The sequence below is a fragment of the Medicago sativa genome, chromosome 7 (assembly GCF_051527215.1).
Source record: "Medicago sativa cultivar Bolivia chromosome 7, Bolivia_mono, whole genome shotgun sequence".
In the NCBI taxonomy this organism is placed as follows: Eukaryota; Viridiplantae; Streptophyta; class Magnoliopsida; order Fabales; family Fabaceae; genus Medicago; species Medicago sativa.
The window spans coordinates 34,498,243-34,524,623 of record NC_140755.1 but is presented as its reverse complement, the minus strand read 5'-3'; the positions used below and the strand labels follow the sequence as shown (position 1 = coordinate 34,524,623).

The 26,381-nt window shown below is 34.9% G+C and overlaps 1 long non-coding RNA gene and 1 pseudogene across 9 annotated transcripts; one reads left to right on the top strand and one right to left on the bottom strand.

Moving 5' to 3' along the window:
* The first annotated feature begins 939 nt into the window (after positions 1-939).
* On the top strand, positions 940-4,978 carry LOC146905854 (uncharacterized). 9 transcript variants are annotated; one of them, XR_015018754.1, is made up of 7 exons: positions 940-1,354; positions 1,634-2,073; positions 2,184-2,301; positions 2,377-2,520; positions 2,616-2,697; positions 4,032-4,082; positions 4,722-4,978. It is a non-coding gene; the product is annotated as an uncharacterized LOC146905854 (long non-coding RNA). The 9 variants fall into 9 exon arrangements; XR_015018753.1 differs by having other exon boundaries at positions 942-1,354; positions 1,634-1,897; positions 1,981-2,073; positions 2,184-2,520; XR_015018751.1 differs by having other exon boundaries at positions 941-1,354; positions 1,634-2,301.
* A 3,724-nt stretch (positions 4,979-8,702) lies between these two features.
* LOC146905853 (uncharacterized) lies at positions 8,703-9,686 on the bottom strand (annotated as a pseudogene).
* Between the last annotated feature and the right edge of the window lie 16,695 nt (positions 9,687-26,381).

Genomic DNA, 26,381 nt, shown 5'->3' with positions numbered 1-26,381 from the left:
TCTCGTACCTCCTGAAGTATATATGCATGGAGAATTTAAGAAAGACTTACAGAATTCTTGATCAATCAAGGATACAGAATAGGAGGGACATACAAGACTATGGTTATCAAAGAAGAAAAGGGGCGACTTATGATAACCCAGATATATGTAGATGATATTGTGCTTAGAGTCCAACATTTTGTTCATCAAATGCAATTTGAATTTGGAATACGTCTTGTGGGAGAACTGACTTACTGTCTGGGTCTACAAGTCAAACAGATGAAAGACACCATATTTATTTCCCAGAGTAGAGAAGTTTGGCATGGACAATACTAGTCACATGGGAACACCAGCCGCCACTCACTTGAAGTTCTTAAAAGATGAAAAAGGGGTTGATGTTGATCAAATCATGTACTGAAGCATGATTGGAAGTTTGTTATATCTCACTTCAAGCATCAAATCATGTACTGAAGCATGATTGGAAGTCTGTTATATCTCACTGCAAGCAGACCTGATATAACCTTTGTTGTAGGGATTTGTGCCAGATATCAAGCTAAGATGAAAGATGAGTCATCTGACTCAAGTGAAAAGGATTCTGAAGCACATCAATGGGACTAAGTGACTATGACTTTCTATCTGACTGGGCAGGCAGTGCAGATGACAGAAAAAGTACTCCTGGGGGTTTATACAACATAGCAGGACTAAGTATATTGACATACGCCATCACTTTATCAGGGATCTTGTTGAAGAGAAGGTAGTAACTCTTGAGCATATGACTAAATGAAGAACAATTGGCTGACATTGGCCTTGGATGTCAAACAACACTACAACATTTTGGCTCTACGACAACGCCTAATTTTTGGAAGGTAAAAAAACCGTTCTGGTATGGCTCTATAAGGAACAGATTTCATATTGTGTTGTGGTAGTATATAATAATTTTACATATTTTTTGTTACCGCTCAAATTCGTTCTCGTATAGGAAAGCCGAACGGTTTTTATCTTTCTTCTAGCAAAGGCGTACAAATCATCCTTGTTTGACTTTTAAAATTAAATATTTTTAATAAAAAATTGTTCGTAAAACAAAAAGGCTAGCACTAAAAATCCTTCTTTTTTTGTTACAAAAAAATATCCTCTAATTTTTCAATGAGACATCTAATAACCTTAAAAAAAAAAAAAAAATCCTGATAAAACAAAAATTGAAACTCAATCTCACTCCAGACCAAACGAACTCTCACCTCACATGGCCGCTCCAAACCCAGAACGACCAATCTCCACTCACTGTCATGCACTCTGCCGTCAATTGAATATGAAACCCTGATCACCATCGTTCGGCGTTCACCCACTTGAAACCCTTCTTCTCCATCTTCAATCAAAGGTATGCGCTTCTCTGAGGTTTCTTTTTCATCATTCTCTTAGATTTCTACAATTTTATCTTAGATGTCTAAAATTTTCTTAGATTTCTACAATTTGTTTCTTAATTTTATACAAATTCATCCTCTTAGATGACTTCTCCTCCTTCCTTTAACTTCATACTTACCCACCCTTTGAATCCTAAATTTTTCTGGCCCTTTGCCCAATCTCTACATAATTTCAGACTCAAGAACGCTAATTTTATTCCCAATTTAAGAGAGAAAATTTTATGTTGTTGTTGCAGAATTGTAAACTCACGAACCTAGAGAACATTCGGATCCCTTTGCCTAATCTCTCCTTACTTTTGTTGTTCGAAACTGCTGTTTGAGATTCACAACCGTGAATCTCTACTGCTGATTCTGCAGTTTATGAAGGAGGCGGTGACTTTTGCTATCTCGTCTTTCATTCTCTCTTACAATCGTCTTCTGCAATCTCCGATCGACCGTTGTCGCCTGCGATCTCCGATATGCAATCGCCATTTGTGACCTCCAATTTAGAATCAATGCTTGTGATCGCTATTTCAGATTGCAATCTTCATCTCTGATTAGTGTTTTCCATCTCTGACCATTATCCCCTTTTGATTTTGTGCAGGTAACCTTCAATGTGTTGTGAGCTACACAAGAGACTTTCAACTTCTCACAACTGATTTGGATTCTATCTCTGGTTTCATCTTTCATGATTCTGGTAGGTTTTTCGGTCGATTACTTCTTCATTCAAAACCCTAGTTTTTGTTTGATTGACTACTTTAATCCTGTTTAATGTTCATGTGCATATCATACAAACTCTGTAACTAGTTATAGGTTTAGATATGATGGACAATTGCATCAGGAAGCATGTATAGATTTGTTTAAGTCTGGGGTTATATATGTGAATCTGAAAGGAACAGTTGATGGTCCTAAAGGTGCCATAGAGGTAAAGTGAGATTCTTAACTTTGTTTTGCCTCAACTAGTGGTTAAATTAATATCCATGAAGTCTTTCACCTTCAGTGGTTCAAATGGCATCCGAGAGGAAAAATGCTCTTCGCTGGTTCTGACGATTCCACCGCTCGGATGTAGAATGCTGATAAAAATTCCCTTAATATATTTTCTGGTCATGGTGTTAGTGTGACCTGTGGTGATTTCACCCTGATGGTACTAATTCCCTTCATATTTTCTTCGTGTTGCATCTTCCTTTATCTATGTTATATATTTTTAAATCCTTCGTTTCCTTTTATTTGGTACCTTAGGAGAACAATATGTATTGGTGCTGATGATGCAACCTTGAGAATATGGAGTCAAAAAGTGGAAAAAATATACATGTTCGACAGGGTATGTTAGTTTCAATTTATAGCATCTTTCCTATATATAAATCATAAGCTAGTACCAAAACTGTCCATATTGTGAATATATCACTATAGTAAATCTGGAATCTTTTAAACCATTGTAGTTTACAATTTGGCTCTTATTAAGATACAGGAGGAAATGTAAAATGGAAATCATTATTTAAATTAACAGGTTCCATTAGTAGAAAATATAATCATAAAAAACTAGTAAAAGGTAAGAGTACCCCAATGTGTGAAATTTTACCACATGTCATTATAGAAAGATTTTTCTTTTGAAATAGATAGATTAGTTAATAGACTAAGAAGGATCCTTGAGTTACATAACAACAAACCCCTATTAAAAAAATTATGAGTGGCCTAAATAAGTATAACTTTAATTTTTTGTATTAAATAAAAAATTGCAAATCAGTTGGTGAAATATATTAAATAAAAGATTGCAAATCAGTTGGTAATGAGTAAGCAACTTATTCAGTGATGTATACTAAAAAAATAATGGGTAGCCTAAATTTTTGTTTACAGAAGTTTTTTTTTTTTTTATGGATTTGATTGTTATTTTTTTTTAGTACAAGATTTGATTGTTATCATGTCTTAGGGTATACTGTACATTAAAGACACAAGTCTTTTATTTTAAACAATGTTATTGTGATACATATATAAATGTCATATTGATGAGAAAAAGGACATTCTAATTTCGAATCTTGTATGCTTGTGACTATGTTGGACGGGATTTAGTATGAAAATAGATTATTTTTTAAAGATAAATATTTTTAGGGCAGAATTGAACAAAAACATAAAAATGAAAGAAATTGATGTCATAGACAAGAAAAGGGAGTGCAACACTCTCTTCTAATCGAAGAAGTAATGATAAGCCAAAGTTAGAGGATCGCCAATCTAGAACCCAAAAGAGCAATGCTCTCAATTTCACACAACGTGAGTTTTTTTTTTTATCAAAAATCATCTCATTCCCTTCAACATTTGTGCCCCCGACATATATTGGTTCCTCTTCTTTTCTTTGTTCAAAATTTGAGGTGTTTTTGTTTTTTGGGTTCAGCTTCTTGAGTAAATAAGATATTGAGTTTTTTTTTGTTTGTTTTGAGTTCATATTTTGTGTTTTGAGTTTTGATTTCTAAAATACTCCATGTTTATAAGCTCTTGCAATAATGAATAAGTTTGTTTTGTGGTTGTTTCATTATAAACTCACATAAAAGTAACAACTTTGTTACCTTTTTGGTTAAGAATTAATTTAAAAAAATTGGCCGGGAATCATTTTCATTCAAATTTGAATTTCATTACGCAGTGACCTTCATGGTTTTTGTGCAGACTTCACCCATCTTTCTTCTCAACAACTACCAAAGTGAATACATCAACAAGGTAACTAATCTTCAAGTTCATATATCAAAGTTAATTTATTTTTTTTTAGCATCAAATGATAGGTTCTGTTAAATGAATGAAATTTCTGTTACAAGGTTATGATGTCTGTTAATCTGAATTTCTGCAATTTGAGTTATTATTAATCTTATAATAGAGTCTTTAGTGGATTTCCCAAAGTTACCAGTTTCAATAATAAAAAAAGGTATGATCCCCTCTAGTTCTACACTCTTCTACATTGCTCACTTATGTTGACTTATGTATAAAAATTGAATATGAACTCATAATAGGGAAGGAGTGATACTTATGCTCACTTATACATGATTGACAATGATAAGTTAAATTATAACATTCTTGATAAGTTAAATTGAAAGGGTGCTAAATCGAACACGGTTACGTCTTATCCCAAAACGGAGCGCAACCCCTTGCGTCTGCGCACGGGTGTACTGGTTACCATATGAAATGAAGGATAACAAATGTTTCAAATATAATTGTTTAGTATACTCTGTTGTTGTGTCTCTTCAGAAAGGACTGACTTCGAAATTACTACATCAGTGTTAAGCATATATATTTTAAATTGGTCCATGAAGACACTATTATTTGCACATGTTACTTATTCAACATATTTCTTTTATTTTGTAGATGAATGAATAATGATTATATCGATGAAGAATTTCAAGATTTGGATATACAAGAGATGAAGACAAATGTTGATGCTTAAGTTTTTTTTTAGGGGTGTTTAAGTGTTTTTTTATAGATGTTGATGATTATCTTGAATATGTTATTTAGATTATGAAAATGATAATTAACATTATGTCAAAGTATATATTGAAGATCCAAGTACTTTATTTTAAATAATGTTATTTTTAATGCATATATGGATGATATATTATTGATAAGTATTTGATGTTGTTATAATGTTATTTCACTAAAATTATTGTTCTCTAAATTTAATGTTTCATTTTTTGGCAAGAACAACGTAAGGAAAAACAGTAAGTGAAATGTAACAATAATAATTAATTACACATTTATTTAAAAAAAACTAATTTATTCACAACGGTGCAAAAGCATTGTGGTAGCTTACAAAGAGTAGTGTCAAACTAAGCCTATGAGAACAGTTTCAGTAATTACAACAGTACAAAATCGTTGGATTAGAGCCACGCAAAACGTTCTAAAATTGGGATATATTGCAACGGTTTTTCTATGGAGACAACTTATAACCGTTGATGATGTTAAATACTAAAACCGTACTTAAAAGGTTATTTAAGACTACGGTTCTAACTATGTTGTTGCCGTTTGTGGAAAAAAGCGTTCTGAAAGGATAAGACAACGCCTCGGTTTGCCACGCCAAGAAAACTGTTCTGGTAGCCAACCAAAACGGTTTTTACGATTTTCGCAACACTTTTTTGGGGTTTTCATAGGATGTAAATGTTGTAGTGCAAGTGGAAAAGTTAAGGAGCAAGCTAGGTATCTGCTTACATAAGGACTTATAGCAATTAATACAAAGGCTCTGGTATTGCTGATTTCTCCTTCTATTCTGAGAAGTCTAACCTTAGTACTTTATTTTCTTGTTGGCACATTTTGTGGCTAAAAAGGGGGAGAAAAATGGTATGGTTATATGCTTGTATATATGCTATTATGCATGTATGCCTGTTATGCCTATATTCTCTGGTGTTGCATTTATTTTGCAACTATTTCAGGAAGATGGTGTGTAGATGTTGGCACTCATGTTGCAACATCTTGATAATCTTAATGATTCTGAGAATATGTTCTCAGTACTTTTATATTGTACATGTTCACTAGAAAGTTGGAACATGTCTGTGACAGTTTACGAAGATGTTGTCACTGAAGCTGAAACATCTTGAAGTTCTACTCTGAGAATTTGCTTTTCTCATAATTTCTACTGTACATGTTCCTTACTGATGTTCTCTGGAATGTTGGAACGTGTCTAAGAAGACTGGTGTAGATGTTAGCACTTCTGCTACAACATCTCTGTGATGTCTCTCAGAATTTATCTTTCTTAGGATTCTAAATGTACATGTTCCCTGCTACTATCTTATATTATGGAACATGTCTGATGACTTTTTAAAGCCTAAGTTATGTGTGTGACCTTTGATAGGTCTGCTAGCATGTATCTGCTGATAGGCTTGCTAGTTTGTGAATATTCCTTGAATGTTTTGTGCCCAGATCCTGAATCTCATATGTCTATGCATCAGGAGTTTTTGTTCAGAATTTCTGTATGCATGTATTCAGGGGGAGTGATACTTTTATGTGGGCTTGTGCTTAGACCAAGCTGGGTGAAGGATGTGAAGTCAGAAGTTTAAACATCTATGTCTATCACTTGTAAGTTTGGAAATTTGTGTTTCCTGACTTCTATATGTTGTTGGTGATAGTTCTCTGAAGGCATCCAAGTCTGTCACATGTAACTATAGGAATTTAGGTTTCCGTGCTTCTATGGTTGGTTGGTGACAGTACTCTGTAGGTATGGGAAATTTATTTTTTCCCTCGCCTCTATGTGTGGCAGGTACTCCTGTCTGATGTGCTAAAGGATGTTGGAACATCCTATGTCTATAGCATTGGAACTTGACTTTCCTCTGCTCTTGAGAGAGCTTGCATCTCTCCACTTTTGTGCAGGAAGTTATCTTCCTTGATTGTAGCATTGGAATTTATTTTTCCTCTGCTCTTGAGAGAATTTTGGTTCTCTCTTCATCTCATGTACAAGAACTTATGTTCCCTAGTTGTAGCTCAGGAATTTATTTTTCCTTAGCTCTTGAGACTATGCTACTAATCTGATCCGCTGCTGCATGTCTCTGATCTAGTGTAATACCTCTGCCAGCTGAAGCTGTGATTGAAGACTTGTGAGGTATTCTATGTATGCACACTTTTGCTTTTTCTAGAGTGATACTACCTGCTACTTCTTCTTCTTCTTGAATATGTGTTCGTGATGACTTGAGGAAGTGTATCTATGGTGTCTCTTTGCATTCTGTGTGCTAGATGTTTCTTCATTGGTGTGTGTTCATGCTCATGGAGGAATGGTATTTATGCATCCCTCTGTTTCGTAAGTATTGACCTTAATTTGTTTTAGCCAAAAATTTGCCAAAGGGGGAGATTGTTGGGTATTTGTGTTGGCTGCATTGTTGCTAAAACAAATATCCTTGTTATGTAAGTTGGAACCAATGTTCCAGCATGTGGTTAGGCGACTCTGTAAGATGTTGGATACAATGTTTCAACATCCTGGCACGGTTCCGTGTGCCTGCGTCCATGCCTATTCTGTACGCGCGTATTTTATCGATTAAGGAAACCATATTTCCTTTACTTACTGACCAAGTAACGCGCATATCTTATAAGAATCAGCTCTGGAATATTTCTAAAATAGATATTTTATTTTAGGAAATATTTGTTATTATTTGGAACGTTCCTAAAAAGGTTTCGACATATTAGGACTTTCCAGATTTGTTTCTGATTCTGTTTTGCAGGTTTGCTGAACCGATCTGCAAGTTTACTGAAGCCCAATGATTTATTTAGCCCAAGCTGCTTCAGTATAAAAGGAAGACTTCAAGACCTAATTGTTTATTCAAGTCGTCATATTAAAAAGTTTAGATCTTTAGGGTTTGAGTCTTCATGTAATTTGTTCTTGTGTCGTTTGTGATGCAAGTCTAGAATCTATTGTGTGTTCTTTCTTGTGTCGTGTTAGATACTTGTTTAGGACTGAGTTTGTGAGTATTAATACTCTTGTGCATCAAACCGAAGTTGTGAAACAAGGTTTTGTTGTTTGTGTTGGAAGGTAACTTCTATCTTGTTGTGTTTGAGGTCTGATAGGTCACTGGGGCAGTGACTGACCATTAGGATAGTGAGATGGGATCTCAGATCTAGGAGTTCCTAGGTTGAAGTCTATACGGGTAGGTCCTAGGTCATATAGTGTAAACGAGGAGTTTGCTGAGAGCTATTGAATAAGCACTACACAAGTGGATTTCCTTCCTGGCTTGGTAGCCCCCAGATGTAAGCGTGTTGTGCTGAACTGGGTCAACAAACTCTGTGCCTTTTACTTCCCTGTCGTTTATTTTGCTGTTTGTTTATACTTACTTCTAGAATGATGTTGGAACATTAAACGGAACATCTTCTTCCTGCGGATTTGGATCTGAAACATCACATAAAAACAACTTATAATTGACGCGCTAAAATTCTATATCTGTTATATTTGCCTTGATCTGTCTGTTTTCTGCTAGCTTGATGTTAAAACATCTTACTCGACATTCTAATTATAACATCGTATAAAACACATGAAAGCTAGTCTGCCGGAATTTCATAATAAAGAAAAAAAATTGAAGCATCATATATTACGTTAATAATGCATGCATAAAAAATAATAATAACTTAATTTAAAAAAACTAATTAAAATTATATAACAAATAAAATACCATAAAATCTACAATTATTATGAAACATGTATTATTTCATCTACTATAAATACTTCCTTTCATTTTTCAATTTATCACACCATTTCAACTTATATTAATAATGTTAATTTAGGCATTAATAAAAAAGTAATTATAATAATAATCATAATATTTATAAGATAAAAAACATACGAAATACAATAAATATGAAATAAAGACTAGATTTCTACTGATGTCTAATATTAATGCAATCTTTGCGGGAAAGACCAGTCATCCTACAAACGCGGCATCTTCTCTCAGTTTCTACATCGTCCATCTCGGTCCTAATGTGAGTAATTGGTGGACGACCTTTCTTTGCCCTACGCATGGACTTGTTGGGAACCACCTTCAGTCCTTCATAATCAGGCCAATATGTCTGGTGGTGAACCACGTCGAAGTGGATGTTGTATACGGCGTATACACACTCATTCGTGAATTTGTTATCGACAAAAATCTTGTAGTCGTGACGAAAGCTAGAACATGCGGCAATGACATGTGAGCATGGTAGGTGTAACACTCTGAATCGTCCATAGTCACACCATTTATTTTGCAGGTCAACCTTGTATTCTCCCTTCGGTAATCCTTCTTTATGGTCGATGGTTTCACGGATGGAGAAGGTATATTGATCCCGGTCAAACTGAGTGACATGATGACTGTTGGATTTAATCACCTTATCCCTGAGATATTTCATGTTTTTTTTCTTCTGAGAATGGCTCACCAGAATTTACCCTTGCTGCTGCCTCATGTCCTCTTTTAGCAAACAAGGCCGCCAAACTATGGTTACAATGACCCAAACCAAGCTAGCACATCCAACAACAACTACTTCTCCTATAATGACCCAAACCAAGCTGGACCGTCCAACACCAATTACCCCCCTACAACAACCCACAATACCCAATGTACACCAACCAAAACTACAACCACCCACCAAAACCAACAAACCTACTATCTCACTTCTCTCCGGCTTCGTTGAACTCCAATGAACAATTTCTGGATATGGGATGGCCAACAAGGGAACACGATGTGTCGTTGTCGTTGGGTTATGGTAGTTAGATACAATCAACTACATATAACAATGACGAAGACCAACATGACTCTCAAGTAAATCGCGGAAGACATTATCGAAGACGAGGATGTGGGATAGCAGGGCATTTATAATAATTGTAGATATTATGGGATTTTATTTGTTATATAATTTTAATTAGTTTTTTTAAATTAAGTTATTATTATTTTCTTTTTATGCATGCTAATACGTAAAACTATGCTTCAATTTTTTTTGTTTTTATTATACGACTCTACTCCAAGTAGAGGGGTATTTAAAAATTTAAAAAAAAACAATATATAGGACGCAAGTCAAGCTTGCGGGGTATAAAAAAATTCAAAAAAAATAATAATAAGAAAGTACCCCGCAACTCCAAGTAGGGGTACAATAAGGACAAAAATTTCGTCACTTTTTAGGGTACCCCGCAACTCCAAGTGGAGTGGTACCAGAGACACCTGAAAAAGTAGGGTATTTCTGCAATTTTTCGAAAAAGTAGGTTATTTTTGTGTTTTTTGGCATAAAGTAGGGCAGAAAAAAAATTTGGATATATGCTTTTTTGTTTGAAATATTGAGAAAGTAGTGTAAAAATAATAAGGGTTAAATATGTTTTTAGTTCCTATAAAATTGGTACCTTTCAAGTTTAATCTTTACTTAATTTTAATAGTTCTTTTAGTCCTTAAAAAAACTTTCTGCACTCAATATTAGTCCCTCCTCAATTCAAATTTGTTTGATTTATGCTTAAACTCTTGAGTTCTTGAACAATTTTTTACACACGTGTTAAGAACATTACTAAAAGTTCATCTGCTAAAAATTGTCGCAAAATTTGATTTCTACGTCCAAATTTTGTTAATTTTATCTTTAACTTTTGTCGTTTTAAAAAATTCATATTTAATTTGTTTCATGTTAAAAAAATTCTAAATTTTAGTATATGAACCTTTCATAGTGTTCTAAACTTGTCTCAAAAAAATCGTTCAAAAATTTAAGAGTTTAAGGATAATTAAATAAACATTTTTGTAAGAGGGACTAAAATTAGAAGTAATTCTTTTTTGTAGGGACTAAAATACCTATTAAAATTAAGTAAGGATTAAACTTAGAAGTTCCTAATTTTATAGGGACCAAAAACATATTTAACCCAAATAATAATAATAATAATAATAATAATAATAATTTATTCAAATAATAATAATAAGAGTTTAATTTAATAATAAATTTATTAAATTAAACATGATAAGTTGTCTCTGACTAAACTAACTTTGATACACATGACAAGTTGTCATTTATAAAAAATTGTTCATGATAAAGTATCACCTCACTTCAATTATGTAAAGATATTGAATCTTCGTCAACTAAAATGTACGGGATAAGTGGACTTTGTCTAAAATTTTCTAAATAACTAAAATGCATGTGAGAAGTGTGCATTGACAAAAATTTCAAATGTAACTCAAATATACGGGATAAGTTGTCACTAACTAAACTAACTTTGATAAACAAGACAAGTTGTTATTTATAAAAAAAAATGTTCTTGCGAACATGTTTATACTATTTAGAATATCACATGGTTTTAATTTTACAATTATATCGAACTTTTATCAACTAAAATGCACGGGATAAGTGGATATTGACTAAAATTTCATAAACATATAAAATGCATGAGAGAAGTGAGCATTGACAAAAATTTCAAAAGTAACTCAAATGTACGGGATAAGTTGTCACTGACTAAACTAACTTTGATACACGGGACAAGTTGTTATTTTAAAAAAAAAATGTTCTTGCGAAAACGTCTATACTATTTAGAATAATATTACATCACTTTACTTCTATAATTATATTGAACGCTCGTCAACTAAATTGCAAGGGATAAGTGGGCATTGTCTAAAATTGCGTAAATATATAAAATGCGAGTAAATAGCCAAAAAGCCCCCCAAAATTGCAAGTTTCATCAAATACCCCCCTGTAGTTAACGAAACATCAATTACTCCCCTAAAATTGTTTAGCGTCTGTCAATTACCCCCCTCCGATAATTTCCTCCATCCAACATGCTGATGTGGCCGTTAACTGCCACGTGGCACTGCCACATGGTCAGAAAAGTCATGCCACGTCATAGGGGTAATTGACTTTATGTTTTTTTTTTTGAAAAAAATCTGATTTTTTTTTTTGTTTTCAAAATTAACATTTGTGTCATCCACTAACCTTGCAAATACCCCCCCTGAAATTTAACATTTATGTGCAAATACCCCCTCAAATTTTAGGGGGTATTTGCACATAAATGTTAAATTTTAGGGGGGTATTTGCAAGGTTAGTGGATGACACAAATGTTAATTTTGAAAACAAAAAAAAAATCAGATTTTTTTCAAAAAAAAAAAAATATAGTCAATTACCTCCTATGACGTGACATGGCTTTTCTGACCATGTGGCAGTGCCACGTGGCAGTTAACGGCCACATCAGCATGTTGGATGGAGGAAATTAACGGACGGGGGTAATTGACAGACGCTAGACAATTTCAGGGGGGTAATTGATGTTTCGTTAACTACAGGGGGGTATTTGATGAAACTTGCAATTTCGGGGGGGGGGGGGGGGGGGGGGGGGGTTGGCTATTTACTCTATAAAATGCATGGGAGAAGTGGACATTGACTAAAATTTCAGAATTAACTCAAATGTACATGATAATTTGACACAGACTAAAACAAATGTTATAGACAAGAGAAGTTATTCCTCATAAAAAGTTAAAAATAAGTATGAAATATGGGCCAAGTAGTCGTTGATACAAAATTTAAAAAAATTATTAATTTAATATACACGGGATAAATTGTCCCTGATACAACGTTTAAAATAAATATTATACATGAGACAAGTTATTTCTAATAAAATTTTAAAAATAATTATTAAACAGGGATGAATTGTTGCTGATACAAATTTTAGAATAATTATTAATTTACTAAACATAGGATAAGTAGTCAATGATAAAAAATTATGAAATGATTATTATATTAGAGACGGTGGTTTCATGGTGTTCTTAGTGGAGAGAAATAAAAAGAAACAATAACAAGAAGAAGCATGCAAAGAGACAAGATTGGGAGTTGGGAGTCTGACAGAGGGATATGCATCGGTGGTGTTAACACATGAGAGAGAGAGAGAGGGCGCAGAAATCAGTGAAGAAATAGATGATATCTCTTTTATTTTCTTTTATCACTTGTTATGTTGATGTTTTTTAGGAATTTTTTGTTATGTTTATTTCTATTTTTATTTTTATTTTGAGATATAATATTTTTAATTGATTTTGAGATATAATATAATACCTTTTTTTAATAGATTTTGTAATATCCCGCTCGTCAGATAAAGGAAATTTTATCTGTTAAATGTATCAGAGAACTGATATTCACGGAAAGCGAGTATGATGGAAAATGTTAAGTATGACGGAAATATTATTATGTAATATCAGTCAAGTATGGACTTATGTATCAGTGTCAAGCAAGATTAAGATGAAGGGTATTTTGGGTATTCGCACACAAGAGGTATTTAAGTACGTTTGGACCCAAAATATTCATTTCTCATTTCACTTTCTCTCTCCAGGGTTGAGAGAAAGAAAGCTTCTCCTCCTTCTCTCTACTTGGCCGCCCCCTTCCCTCAATCTTTCTCCATCAAGCCTTCCGAAATCATGGTATTAGTGATCAAGCATGGATCAAAGAAGCTTCATAGGCAAGAAACAACAAAAAGAATGGATTGAGCTTGGATTCTTGGATTAGGGTTTGATCTTGAGGAAGCTAGAAACTTGAAGGAAATGCAAGAAACTTGTTAGGTGAGTTCTTTAGCTAGTTCTCCTACCTTGGGATGTGCAATTTCTTGTGAGAAAAACATGAATTTTGCTAAGTTATGTTAGGTATGGAAATTAGGGTTTTAGTACCCCTTTGTACCATTTATGATCAAAACATGTTAATGGTGCCATGTATTCCATTTATAACTATGTTTATGTGTTCTGGAGGTACCAGGTACCTTATGATGCTTGGATTTGAGGTTTTGATGTAAAAATACGTTTTCTGCAGAATTCTGGACTGCTACAGTTCGCCAGGAGAGCTAGAGCTCGCGATGGCGAGCTGGGGATCTGTGCTCTCTGGAGTAGCTCGTCATTTATCTCTCCATGGCAAAAAATTTCGCATGGCGAGGAGATATTTGGCCTGGCAAAATTGACTGCACAACATGTGTTGTCAATTATTTTTTTGGCCAGGGGAAAATTGGCAAGTGTACCAACGTCTATCGAAGTAGTAAAAATATCGATCCACGAGGACTGTGATTAACTTCAACTTAACAAGTTCGTTATTCTTTAGGATGTAAAAGGTTTATAAAGGTTGCCCTAGGCAGTTGATAAAAGGTTTGAACAAATGTAAATACAAAGTGACAGAAATTATATTGAGATGAATGATTAAGCCGATGAATCCGCTATTGCTCTATATGAGATAATTGTCCTCTCTCTACTTCTCAAGTATTAATCTTTCTTTACAACAAGTTAACAAAATAGTGTTGATCCCTCCCGGGTATCAACACCCATTCCTAAGCTAGAATCGCCTACTCTATCCCGAGTCTACGTGGCAGCAATAACATTAGGAAGCAATTATGGAATGTTAACTTATGTGTCATAACCCTCAATTTCCCATCCCTGGGCTCCTAATGTTGAGTTAAACAGAGTTACTAGATCAAGATCAAAAGCCAGGGTTAGTGGTCATTTGGTTCCCAAAATCAGTTCTTAATCATAATTGAAGTAGTTATGGTTAGTGGTCCTCCAACAATTACTTTAGAAAGGCATTAAACACAAGTAAAACTGAATAAAGACTGATTAATATTGATAATAGAGAGAGTACAACTACTGATTCATATATTACAATAGCATCATCATGGCTCAATCAAACTATAGTTTAGCTACTCATAACTAAACTATCATAAGCATAAATGATAGAAGCATACATAAATTCTTACCAACTTGAGAGTTGGTATGACTCTAAGAGCTTGCACCTTCGTTTCCTTGTTCCTCTATGCTTAAAATCCCATAAAACTTCTGTGTCTAAAACATTTGCCCAAGCTTCTCTTTTATAGACACATTTTGGTGGCCAACAGACTGTACCATCGTGCCACGTTGGTGAGTCATCGTGGCACGATCAGACATCAGATGCACGCTTGTCAGTAGATCGATCGCACTCACAGGTTGGCAGAACGCACCATCGTGGCACGTTGGTGAGTCATCGTGCCACGATTATTCCAGAATGCTTGGCTCTTGTTTTGACCTACCATCGTGGCACGTTGCTAATGAATCGTGGCACGATGGCTTGCTTTTTAGGAACATTTCTTCTCTTCTTCTCTTTGAGCACTTGTTCCTGATTTCTTCTGATTTTGCCATGAATTATAGGTAATTGTCTCTCTTTATGTTACAAAAACAATACAAATAACAACTAAAAACATGCAATGACAGACAGTCATCACAACCCCAAACTTAAATCATTCCTTGTCCTCAAGGAATCAACTTTGCAAATGGAAAAATCGCAGTAAGATAACAGTTACCAGCCAATGATATATTCAAACAGTTCACTTCCTTCCGGTGTAATGATGTACCGGATGCCTATCTCTTACCTCCGAAGTCACAACTCCACGCATATGTTTGAATAGGTCACTCAATCATCATGCAGGTCTGCTGTATTACCATAAGCTTGAAATATTTCTAAATTGTCAATCAAAGTCAGAATTAAGTACACACTTCTAAGGACTTTCAAGGTTAAAATGGGGCTTAGGTTTAAGGTGGATGTATATTTGGAAAGTAGTGTAAAAGAACAATGAAGTTAAGCTCAAACTACTTCGGATATTTTCAGTTTAACATGATTCCACCATTGACATTAAGAGAAGTACTAGAGAACTTGATTTACGAGACATATAAGCAATGTTGGTCTCATACAAACTTTTCTTTTCATCTCATCTTGATCTTTTTATTTTTTTCTGCACAATTACAAGTGCTTTTCATGATATGAGATGTATTCATGTAACAAAATCTTCTTAGTTCTCTAGTACCCCACCCCAAACTTAGAAAGTTGCTAATTCCAGAAGCAACCCCAAACTTGAACATTTCATACAACCTAGATAGCTTAACTTCATTTTAAAATGGGACCTTCATGCCTAAAGCTTGCTAAGGTTGTAATATGTTTCTTTACCGAACAAGGGGTCTATACCTAATGGCTCAATTTGGCTTCACAAAAGATTCATATTAGTTAAACAAGGAAGGCTCAAAACGGCTCAAGGTACAAAGCAATTTGCCTAAGTGTGTACATAACAAGACCAATCAACACATAAAGAAATATCGCAAGTTCTAGAAACAACAGTTGCATGGAACACTCATATATGTAAAATTGGAAAAAATTTAGGCTATGATCTTACAAGATGAGTTATCTGGGAGTTGTGTTCATATTCTTGATTTGCCGTATACTTCCCATTGCATCCATTTGGCATCACCCTCCTTTGAACTTCTTGATATATCATTGGCATTTCACTGTTATGAGACTGATAGTTTTCCATAAACAAACAGATCCATTAATAACAAACAAAGGAAAATAATTCAAATGGGAAATTGAAATTGAAATCAAACCACACAAACAAACCAAATGTACGACAGAATTTCAAAGTGCATCAAGCTAAAGACATGAAAACAGAAACAGAAAGCATAAAGTTTGAAACATAAAACATAAACATAAAACAGCAGCTCCAACTGTAAGACACCATCACTCCTCGTCCTCCTCGGTTTCCTCATCATCATTAGCAACATCATCCATCTGTTCACTAGCCATTTTCCCTTGTGCAAAGTCTGAACGAACACTACCTTCCCTCTCACCAGCACGTCTCCTCTGCTCTATGAAGTAGTTCTCATGGTTTCCTCCGTTCCAAGAGGTCTCTGACGTTGCTGATCAGCAGCAAGGGAAAGCTCTGCACCAAAGAATGGACTGTCCACATACAGCTGTGATGAAGTGTCTTGGGCCCAGATGGCCATACCACATATATAATCGAGCATCATCGGGTGTAGAGGTGGATGTTGAGGCATGTCCTCCTGCATTGGTTGTGCCTGAGATGGTCATGCATCAGCTTGGTGTCTTTGTTGTCCTTCACGGCCTTTCTTCTTCTCAAACTTCGCCAAGACAGTGTCATCAATCTATCCTTTTTACTTTACAGTTATGTCTCCTAGTTCTTCCGGCACACCCTCCTTTTTGCACAAAGCTTTAATCAAACAACAATGCCCCAAAGTGATTGACAAATCATTCAACATCTTCCACCCAAGAACCTTCAAAGTTGTTTCAATTTGAGGATAACGTTGAAGATTGATAAAATCAAACTTCCTTTCAACAGAGAATCTGAAATCGTTGATGTACTCAAACCTTTCAGAATGTTCTTTAAATTTTTGGTATGTGGCTTGTGATGGTTGTTGAGTTTGTTTAGTGTTTTTGGTTCCCCTAGCACGTTTGTTAGATGATGAAGCCATTTGTGGATAGTTATGGAATTGGGTTTGAAAAAGGGTTAGGTTTTGGGAAATAAGGGTAAAGTTGAATTTTTGTGGAAAAAAATTGATGGTTGAATGAAGGTGATAGTGAAGGATGTTTGTATGAGTGATAGGGGTGAAGTTTTGGTGAATGATGAAAATGAGAGAAAAGGGTTGGTGGATTTTGTAACGGTTGAAAATTTTGAAAATCACCATCAACGTGCCACGATTATACACAACGTGCCACGATCATATGTTCTGGGAAGATGATCGTGCCACGTTCATATGGGATCGTGCCACAAAGAATCCAGTGGCAAACACTTCTTGCTTGGTCTCCTCATCGTGCCACGTTGAAATTCCATCGTGCCACGATGGTCACAATATTGAACCAAGTTCCTCTTTCAAAATCATATTTTTGCTGTTTTTGTTTTGTTTTCAAAAGAAAAAATATAAAGGAAACAAATTAAAAATACCTGAATGAATGTAAATCCGATGGGTTGCCTCCCACCAAGCGCTTTCTTTCACGTCATTGAGCTTGACGCTTCAACCACTGTTAGGGTGGCAAAAATGATAGCAGGAATATATCACCCTTTGTCTTTCTTTTACTCGGTAGGAATTCCATGAACTTGGCATAGAGAATCAGATGCTCCCATGCATTCACTGTTAATTTTTTTAACTTTACGCTCTCCCACCTTAGATAAGGGAATGCATCCCTATTCACATGAGCTATTTCGTCAACCTCCATTGGTTCAGAGGTGGTGAAGTTATCAATATTCATCTCTCTGGATTTTTCTTCCACAACGAGATTGTGATATTCTTTCTCCCTCTTGACCAAGTTCTGTTGACACTCATGCGCCTTCTCAACATGAGCTATTTCTTCAACCTCCATTGGTTCAGAGGTGGTGAAATTATCAATACTCATCTCTCTGGATTTTTCTTCCACCATGAGATTGTGATATTCTTTCTCCATCTTGACCAATTTCCGTTGACACTCATGCGCCTTCTCAACACGATCACCACACTGAACATCATACTTCTCAAATAACTCTTGATTTGAAATCAAGAACTCATTTAGAGAATTTTTCAGATTAGTATTGCAATCGTTGTCGATTTCCTCCTTTTCCCCTTCACCAGGACTAACTGGTTGTTTTGCCTCATAAAGACTACATCTTTCTTGTATCATCAAGGTTAGACTATCTAAAACATTTATTTTTAAAGACAGCATATATCTTTCATACGCCCCCTTGATACTTTCTTCAGTGTCTACGAAGCATAACCTTTCTGCTAAACCGCCTATCATAGCTACAAAACTTAGATAAACTTTTTAGTAGCATAGTACCATGAGAAGAGAATAAAGAGCAGAATTCATTTTTTTTTTTTTAAATATATACAAAAAAAAAATGACAGAAATCCTAAATAATAACAAAATTGCCTCGTCGAAATGATTCAACTGTCCCCGGAACGGCGCCAAAAACTTGATAGATAATTGGCAAGTGTACCAACGTCTATCGAAGTAGTAAAAATATCGATCCACGAGGACTGTGATTAACTTCAACTTAACAAGTTCGTTATTCTTTAGGATGTAAAAGGTTTATAAAGGTTGCCCTAGGCAGTTGATAAAAGGTTTGAACAAATGTAAATACAAAGTGACAGAAATTATATTGAGATGAATGATTAAGCCGATGAATCCGCTATTGCTCTATATGAGATAATTGTCCTCTCTCTACTTCTCAAGTATTAATCTTTCTTTACGACAAGTTAACAAAATAGTGTTGATCCCTCCCGGGTATCAACACCCATTCCTAAGCTAGAATCGCCTACTCTATCCCGAGTCTACGTGGCAGCAATAACATTAGGAAGCAATTATGGAACGTTAACTTATGTGTCATAACCCTCAATTTCCCATCCCTGGGCTCCTAATGTTGAGTTAAACAGAGTTACTAGATCAAGATCAAAAGCCAGGGTTAGTGGTCATTTGGTTCCCAAAATCAGTTCTTAATCATAATTGAAGTAGTTATGGTTAGTGGTCCTCCAACAATTACTTTAGAAAGGCATTAAACACAAGTAAAACTGAATAAAGACTGATTAATATTGATAATAGAGAGAGTACAACTACTGATTCATATATTACAATAGCATCATCATGGCTCAATCAAACTATAGTTTAACTACTCATAACTAAACTATCATAAGCATAAATGATAGAAGCATACATAAATTCTTACCAACTTGAGAGTTGGTATGACTCTAAGAGCTTGCACCTTCGTTTCCTTGTTCCTCTATGCTTAAAATCCCATAAAACTTCTGTGTCTAAAACATTTGCCCAAGCTTCTCTTTTATAGACACATTTTGGTGGCCAACAGACTGTACCATCGTGCCACGTTGGTGAGTCATCGTGGCACGATCAGACATCAGATGCACGCTTGTCAGTAGATCGATCGCACTCACAGGTTGGCAGAACGCACCATCGTGGCACGTTGGTGAGTCATCGTGCCACGATTATTCCAGAATGCTTGGCTCTTGTTTTGACCTACCATCGTGGCACGTTGCTAATGAATCGTGGCACGATGGCTTGCTTTTTAGGAACATTTCTTCTCTTCTTCTCTTTGAGCACTTGTTCCTGATTTCTTCTGATTTTGCCATGAATTATAGGTAATTGTCTCTCTTTATGTTACAAAAACAATACAAATAACAACTAAAAACATGCAATGACAGACATTCATCAGTGCTCTCTGGAGTAGCTCGCCATTTATCTCGCCATGGCAAAAAATTTCGCCCGGCGAGGAGATATTTGGCCTGGTGAAATTGACTGCACAGCATTTGTTGTCAATTAGTTTTGTGGCCAGCATGGACTATCTGAGGTTCGATCTTGCAGTACCTTACTAAACTATGAAACCCCTTAATTCCAAGTGAGTAAAGTACAATTCCAAACAAGGTTTTAAACAAAGGAAAGGCATGGTAATTCGTTAACAATGCTTGATGATAAATGATACGCAAGAGTGATATGAATGCCTATGTAAGTAAGACGCGAAGTGTATTTCCTTCGCATATGATTATGTAAGAGTATGCACGCAATGATTAAGTATGAATGAAGGTAGTTTACTTTTAATCGGGTCGACCCCAGATCCGAGGTAAGCGAGTATGCATGTATAGGGTAGATACCTTTCATGAATGTTTATGAATATTAAGACTATGAAATATGTGTAGTTTACCACACATAGGATCGCTTAAGGATCCGTGGTAAATAAGTATGTAAGAAGTAGGTGTCGTGAGAACGGTATAAGCTTCTTTCGGGAGGGGCCCGCACGGCACTGAGGGAGTCCGATTACCTTAGCTAGGTACTTTCAGAATGTATGGGATATGATTTCGGGGTTACTCCACCCGGAACAATCCGTAAAATGAATCAAGACATGAATGTTTGTTCAACATTAATATTGTGATTGTATGAATGTTTATGATTATGCATAATATGAATATGTTTATGATTATGATGATGTTAGCTAAGAACAAGTCGTGCATTAGAGTATGTTATGAATGTTTTACCGATGATGATCTTAGGTTTCCCTAATCGTCCGGTTTAGGACCGTGTCATGATTATGTATGTAAGTCTTGATGCGTATATTGTATCTTGAGGTTGCGGTTCTAGGATCCCTTAACTGCCATGACACGTATGGTGATAGAAAGACCTTTAATAAGTAAGATGAGCCTATGACGGGTTTAGCATGCTCTACCGTCTCGGAAAGCAAGTCCCCACACACGTATAATCAACCGCCAGGTTGTATTGTAGACACGTGGTGACCGTAGGTTTTTCCTCGTGGTTGCCTATAGCCTAGGATTTAGGGGAACTCACTGAGACATTATGTCTCATCCCAATCCTTATTTGTTTCAGATAAGCAGGATGCTCTTGCATGTTCATAGTCGGATGGTTGTTTCTTCAAGAGTCCGTTCGTACCGCTACAGGAAGTTATGGTCATCAAGGATGTATTTTTATGTATGGCCGAGATATATTGTTTTATTGCTTATACGAACATGGCTTGTTGTAGATATTATTCTTCATGGAAATTTTATGTTGTATATTTTTAATGTATCCAGTACTAAAGATAACGCTCATGCTAAACTTTCTAGATACGTCTAGTAGGTGTTACATATTTTAAGATATGATATTATACTCACTGAATCATTTTTTTATCATGATATTGATACAAAATTTTCAATGTCGATTAGTAATTAATCTTCGTTGAAAAAACTATGGAACATAGAAATTCGGTTTCCCTCAACCAATTTCTTTTCATACGCATAAGATATAAATTGAACTCATAACCACTTACACAAGGGGTTCAAGTTCTTTATTACTTGGATCTGTAACACCCCGTTTTCCCAACATATAAATATTATAAAATAAATCAGAGTTCATCACAAACAGGATGTCACATTTCGTTCTTCAAAATATAAATCAAATATAAATAGAGTTGAAATCTACTTTTTATTTAAAACATCTGCTGTCAATAACTTCAAATATGTCGCAGCGGAAAAATTCTTAAATGTTTAAACAAATACTTGGCACTAAGACCTCAACATCATAAACAACTTATTAAACAATCCATTTCAATGGTCCATCAACATAAATCATAAAGACACGTAACAAAGAGGAAACGATGCAAAGATCCGCATCCCGTTACGTATCAGAGCAACCCTAAGACGACGCGTGAGGGAGTGAACTCACATCAACAGCTAATCCTGGTTATCTGCAAGTTACCCACGTAGAGGCAACATTCAAACAGAAGGGGTGAGATTCACATTCAATAATAATAAGCATATAATTCATCAACAGAATTTAACTACTTAAATAACAACAAATTTAACATTATAAACAACAATTATACAACATTAATGCTTCACATAATTACTCATTATCAACTCATTAGTTATAATAACAACTTGACAACACGACAACAACATCGACAACTCAACATCAACGACAAATGCAACGACAACTTCATCAACTTGACAATTTAATTATGCATGTGGTACCAATCAGGGCATCAAGCCCTCAACTTATAGAGCATAGGCTCTCAACGTGGTATGAATGATTAAGCATTCATTAGGGCATCAAGCCCCCAACTTATATATATTCAACAGGGCATCAAACCCCCAACTTATTTGAATGATTAGGCATTCACAGGGCATCAAGCCCCCAACTTTAAATATGAATGACTATGCATTCAACAGGGCATCAAGCCCCCAACTTTAAATGAGTATGTATGGACTCAGCAACAAATGCAACAACAACCAACAACTTAACGACATCAACAACAACTTACAACTTTAACGACATTGACGACAACAGCGACAACGACATCTTTGCATCATAATATCATAATTCATTAATCATAAACAACATCATATCACATCATATTAAACAACAATAATTCATCGTACATCTTTGTAAAAACATAATAAATTATTCATAACAAATTTTCATGTCAAACCCAAGCTACTGGAAAGATATCACAATTATCAACAACTTTCATGTTTATACCAAAGACTAACTTAGAACAGAAACGTATGAAACAGACGCATGAACGCGAAAATAGGGCAGACTACCACTGAACAACTCGCAAGGCGAGGGGATCTACTCGCAATGGCGAGTTCAATTCTAGCTTACTCGCTGTGGCGAGTAAAGTTGCTCGCGAGGCGAGCTGAGTGACAGCTCTCGGGTTCTTGACATTTTTCACCCAAAAATCTCGTTTTTAACTTCCCAATGCCCAAATTTGATCCAAAAACTTGTCTAATCATTTCTATACCTATTTCTCACTGGTTTACTAGCGGTGGCGAGCGGTGAATTGGGTTGCTCGCGAGGTGAGCTAAGTTACTAGCGAGGCGAGTTATGACAGAACAGGTTACAGGAATTTTCAGCTTCTCATCAAAAACCCCAATTTTCTTCCCCCAAATCCCAAAAACTGATTGGAACATTACACCATGAATATCCTATGATCTGAACATTAACTGTATGCAATTTCAATGGGTTTTCTAATCTTAACAAACTATTACAATTCTCAAACCCTAATTCACAAATTCATAACAAAACATGTTAAACCCAGTTTCAGAATTATACCACTTAGAATTAAAGAATGTTAATCCCACCCTTACCTTAGATTGATTGATTGCAAGGATTCTACAAACCTTCTCTTCTCTGACTCTTCTCTAGGTTTCTCCTTTTTCTCCCCAAAAACTGTTTTCACGTATTCTGATTTTTCTAACTCTGACTCTCCCTTTTTATATAAATCCTTAACCTACTTATTTTCCCTTATTTCCAATTCTGCCCCCAAAGTCTCATAATTCTAATTAATTATATTCTTCTACTAAATAAATAAAATAGGGGCTACTAATATATATTAACACACAACAAAATATCACTTATCAAATATATTAATTAAATTATAAAAGAAAAGACTCTAAACTCAAACAAATAAATAAATAATAAAAATAGGGTGTTACAGGATCAATCTATCATTGGTTACGTACTAAATCATTAATCGTAAAAAGATCCTCATAACCCTAACTCAGTTGATAGAAATATTATAATATGAAAGGTGGTTTGATCATCTTAAAGGATAAAATTCTATCCACTGAACCAAAAAAAAAGTAGTCACCACCAAAAAAAAAAGATGTCACAAACAAAAGTAACAAATGGTTAGCTATATGAATTAAATTAATAGTCAATTGTTAAAATATAGATTTTCGAAACTTTTTAAAAATATTCATATTTTATAGACTTACTTAAAAATGTACTACAAAGTCATAAACTAATTTTATGATTTATTTTTTGAAAAAAGAAAATTAAATTAAAAAAACATGGAATATTGGATGATACCACATAAACTTGGGACACACGGGAAACATGAACAAGAATAGTTACTCTGACAGTTTTTTTTTTTTTTTTTTTACATGTGAAGGATTGGTCATTGTTTTGTACAAAGTCATAATTGATTGACCTCGACACTAATGGTAATTTATTTTCTTTTGTATGATAAATAAGTAAAAATTATTCAAAAATAATGATCAAAGGACTTATATAATTATTTTAGGGGAATGATTCAGTTAATAGTCGAGGGTTGGGTTTTTTGATTAAATAGAAAATTATTTAATTTATTGACAAAAAAATAAAGTTATTTAATTTAATTTTTTTATTTTTTTTATAAATTAAGAGTCATGACTCACACATGATCCAACATGAACTAAGTTTATGATCAGGTTTGATTGGTTTTGGTTGAAATAAGAAATCGAGTATTTTGATAAATGCAAATTTGATTGAATTAGGTAACAAGTTTCTGTCAATTAGAGTTTAGGGTTTTGAGTTTGAAAGACGAGAGCAGTGTTCGATTATTTTAATGGATCTTGACGCCATGGAGATGTACAAATCTACCATTGTTTCGTTGGAGGATGGTACAGGAAGGAAATACATCCATGATACTTGGATGAAGTTTGAACCTGATAAAATTCTACAAGTGAGAGATAGTGTCTGTTGCAGTCTTGAATTTGCTCTCGATAGTTTGTTTGACGAGATAGATCGGGCAAGTTAATAGATTCGGAGCAGGGACGAGGTATATGTTTGCAGCCATGACAAAAATTAGGTGTTTTAGTGTATTTCGGTCAATTATTAGTATCACGTGAACAATCTTTTTTCGTGATTTCCAGGTTGATTGTGTTTGCTTGTTCGTGTTTTTGTTTTTTTCGCATGAGTTGTGGTGGTGAATGATGTTAATGTTCTGTTGATCTTAGTGGATGTGCGTATGCTGTTTTTATGCCTACGCTTTGAAAATATTGTGATATCGTTTACAACTTTCATGCATTTTGTCGGACACGTTAACTAACGTCGTTTGTAAAGTGTCACGAACCGTGCATTGCACGGGTTGGGACACTAGTACATAACATACCAGGTTGATGCTAGCACGAAACCTCTGAAGGTTAGAATTGATAAGAATCCTTGTAAATCGAACTAGAGATAATATATAGGAATGTTTTGGTCTTTGTTCCCCCAATCCTTGTAACTCCCCCTTTTTTTCTTTTAATAAAATTTGTTTATTTGATAAAAAAAAAACTACTTGAGCACAATCTCAACTCAAATATATTTGGGTACAAACACACAAATAATAAAAAAAAATTATTAATTAATGTGAATGAATTATTTCTCATTTAATCTATTTTCATTTGTGTGTTCGCCGAAGTATGATTTATAACATGTTTGGAACCAAAGTAGGCATGAGGCCAGACGCGTGTTAGTTTGAAGTTACACTTTGTAATTTCTTGTTTTCCATAGTACCGTGAGCCAGACGCGCGGCTGCGGTCGGAAGAAGCGTACCAAACACTCGCATATGTACACCACTAACAAATGTCCCATGTTTTATTTTTACATTACTCAACTGATAGATAGACTTGCACTAACAAGCAAAGCCGTATATACATAATTATGTTCATTGTTTGGGATTCTAATGGTGCATCTTTTATGAACCAATTGATTGAAGAAAAATGACCAATTTAAGAGTTTTATCATTTGGACTCACTAGCCGAGACTAGCTCACATTTCAACGCATCTATATTTTCTTCACATGTATGTCAATTTCACTAACACTTGTAATTATTTTGGGTGTTGAGAGATGTTTATATTATGTCTACCATCATGTTCTCAAAAGCATCAAAAGTTCTACAATACAAGAGCTTTTATTTTTGGTGGTCGGGGTTCGAACCTCTGACCTTGCATATTTTATGCATTGTTCATACCAACTGAGCTAAGCTAACGAGGACACTACAATACAAGAGCTTATATAAAGGACAAATATAAACTTAAGACAAAAATCATACATTAGAATATATAAGAGAAATTTTTCACAAAGTGAAAAGAAAAAAAATTACAATCAAATGCTATTGGCTAGCAAAAGAATAAAAATTAACTGACAAATTCAACTTCATGATATCTATTTTCTTTATTGCAAAAAATATATGCCAACGGTCCACTCCATGTTTTTTTTTTTTTTTTACAAAATCAAAGAAACAGAAACAAAAGAACAGAAAAGAAAGAAACCAGAAACTAAAGTCTCAGAAACAGAGTTCCTGAAGCATCACTCTTCAACAAAGGAAGCAGGCCATCAGGGGGGGAATGGTGAAGAATTAAACCGTCATCTGAGAGAGCTCCTCGCTTCGCAAGAAAATCAGCGCAATGATTGCCTTCACGAAGAGTGTGGAAAATCCTAAAATTGGCTTGGGAAAGAAGCACCTTAATATCCTGAATGAGGACCGCATGGCCATGGAACCTCGAGGGGTT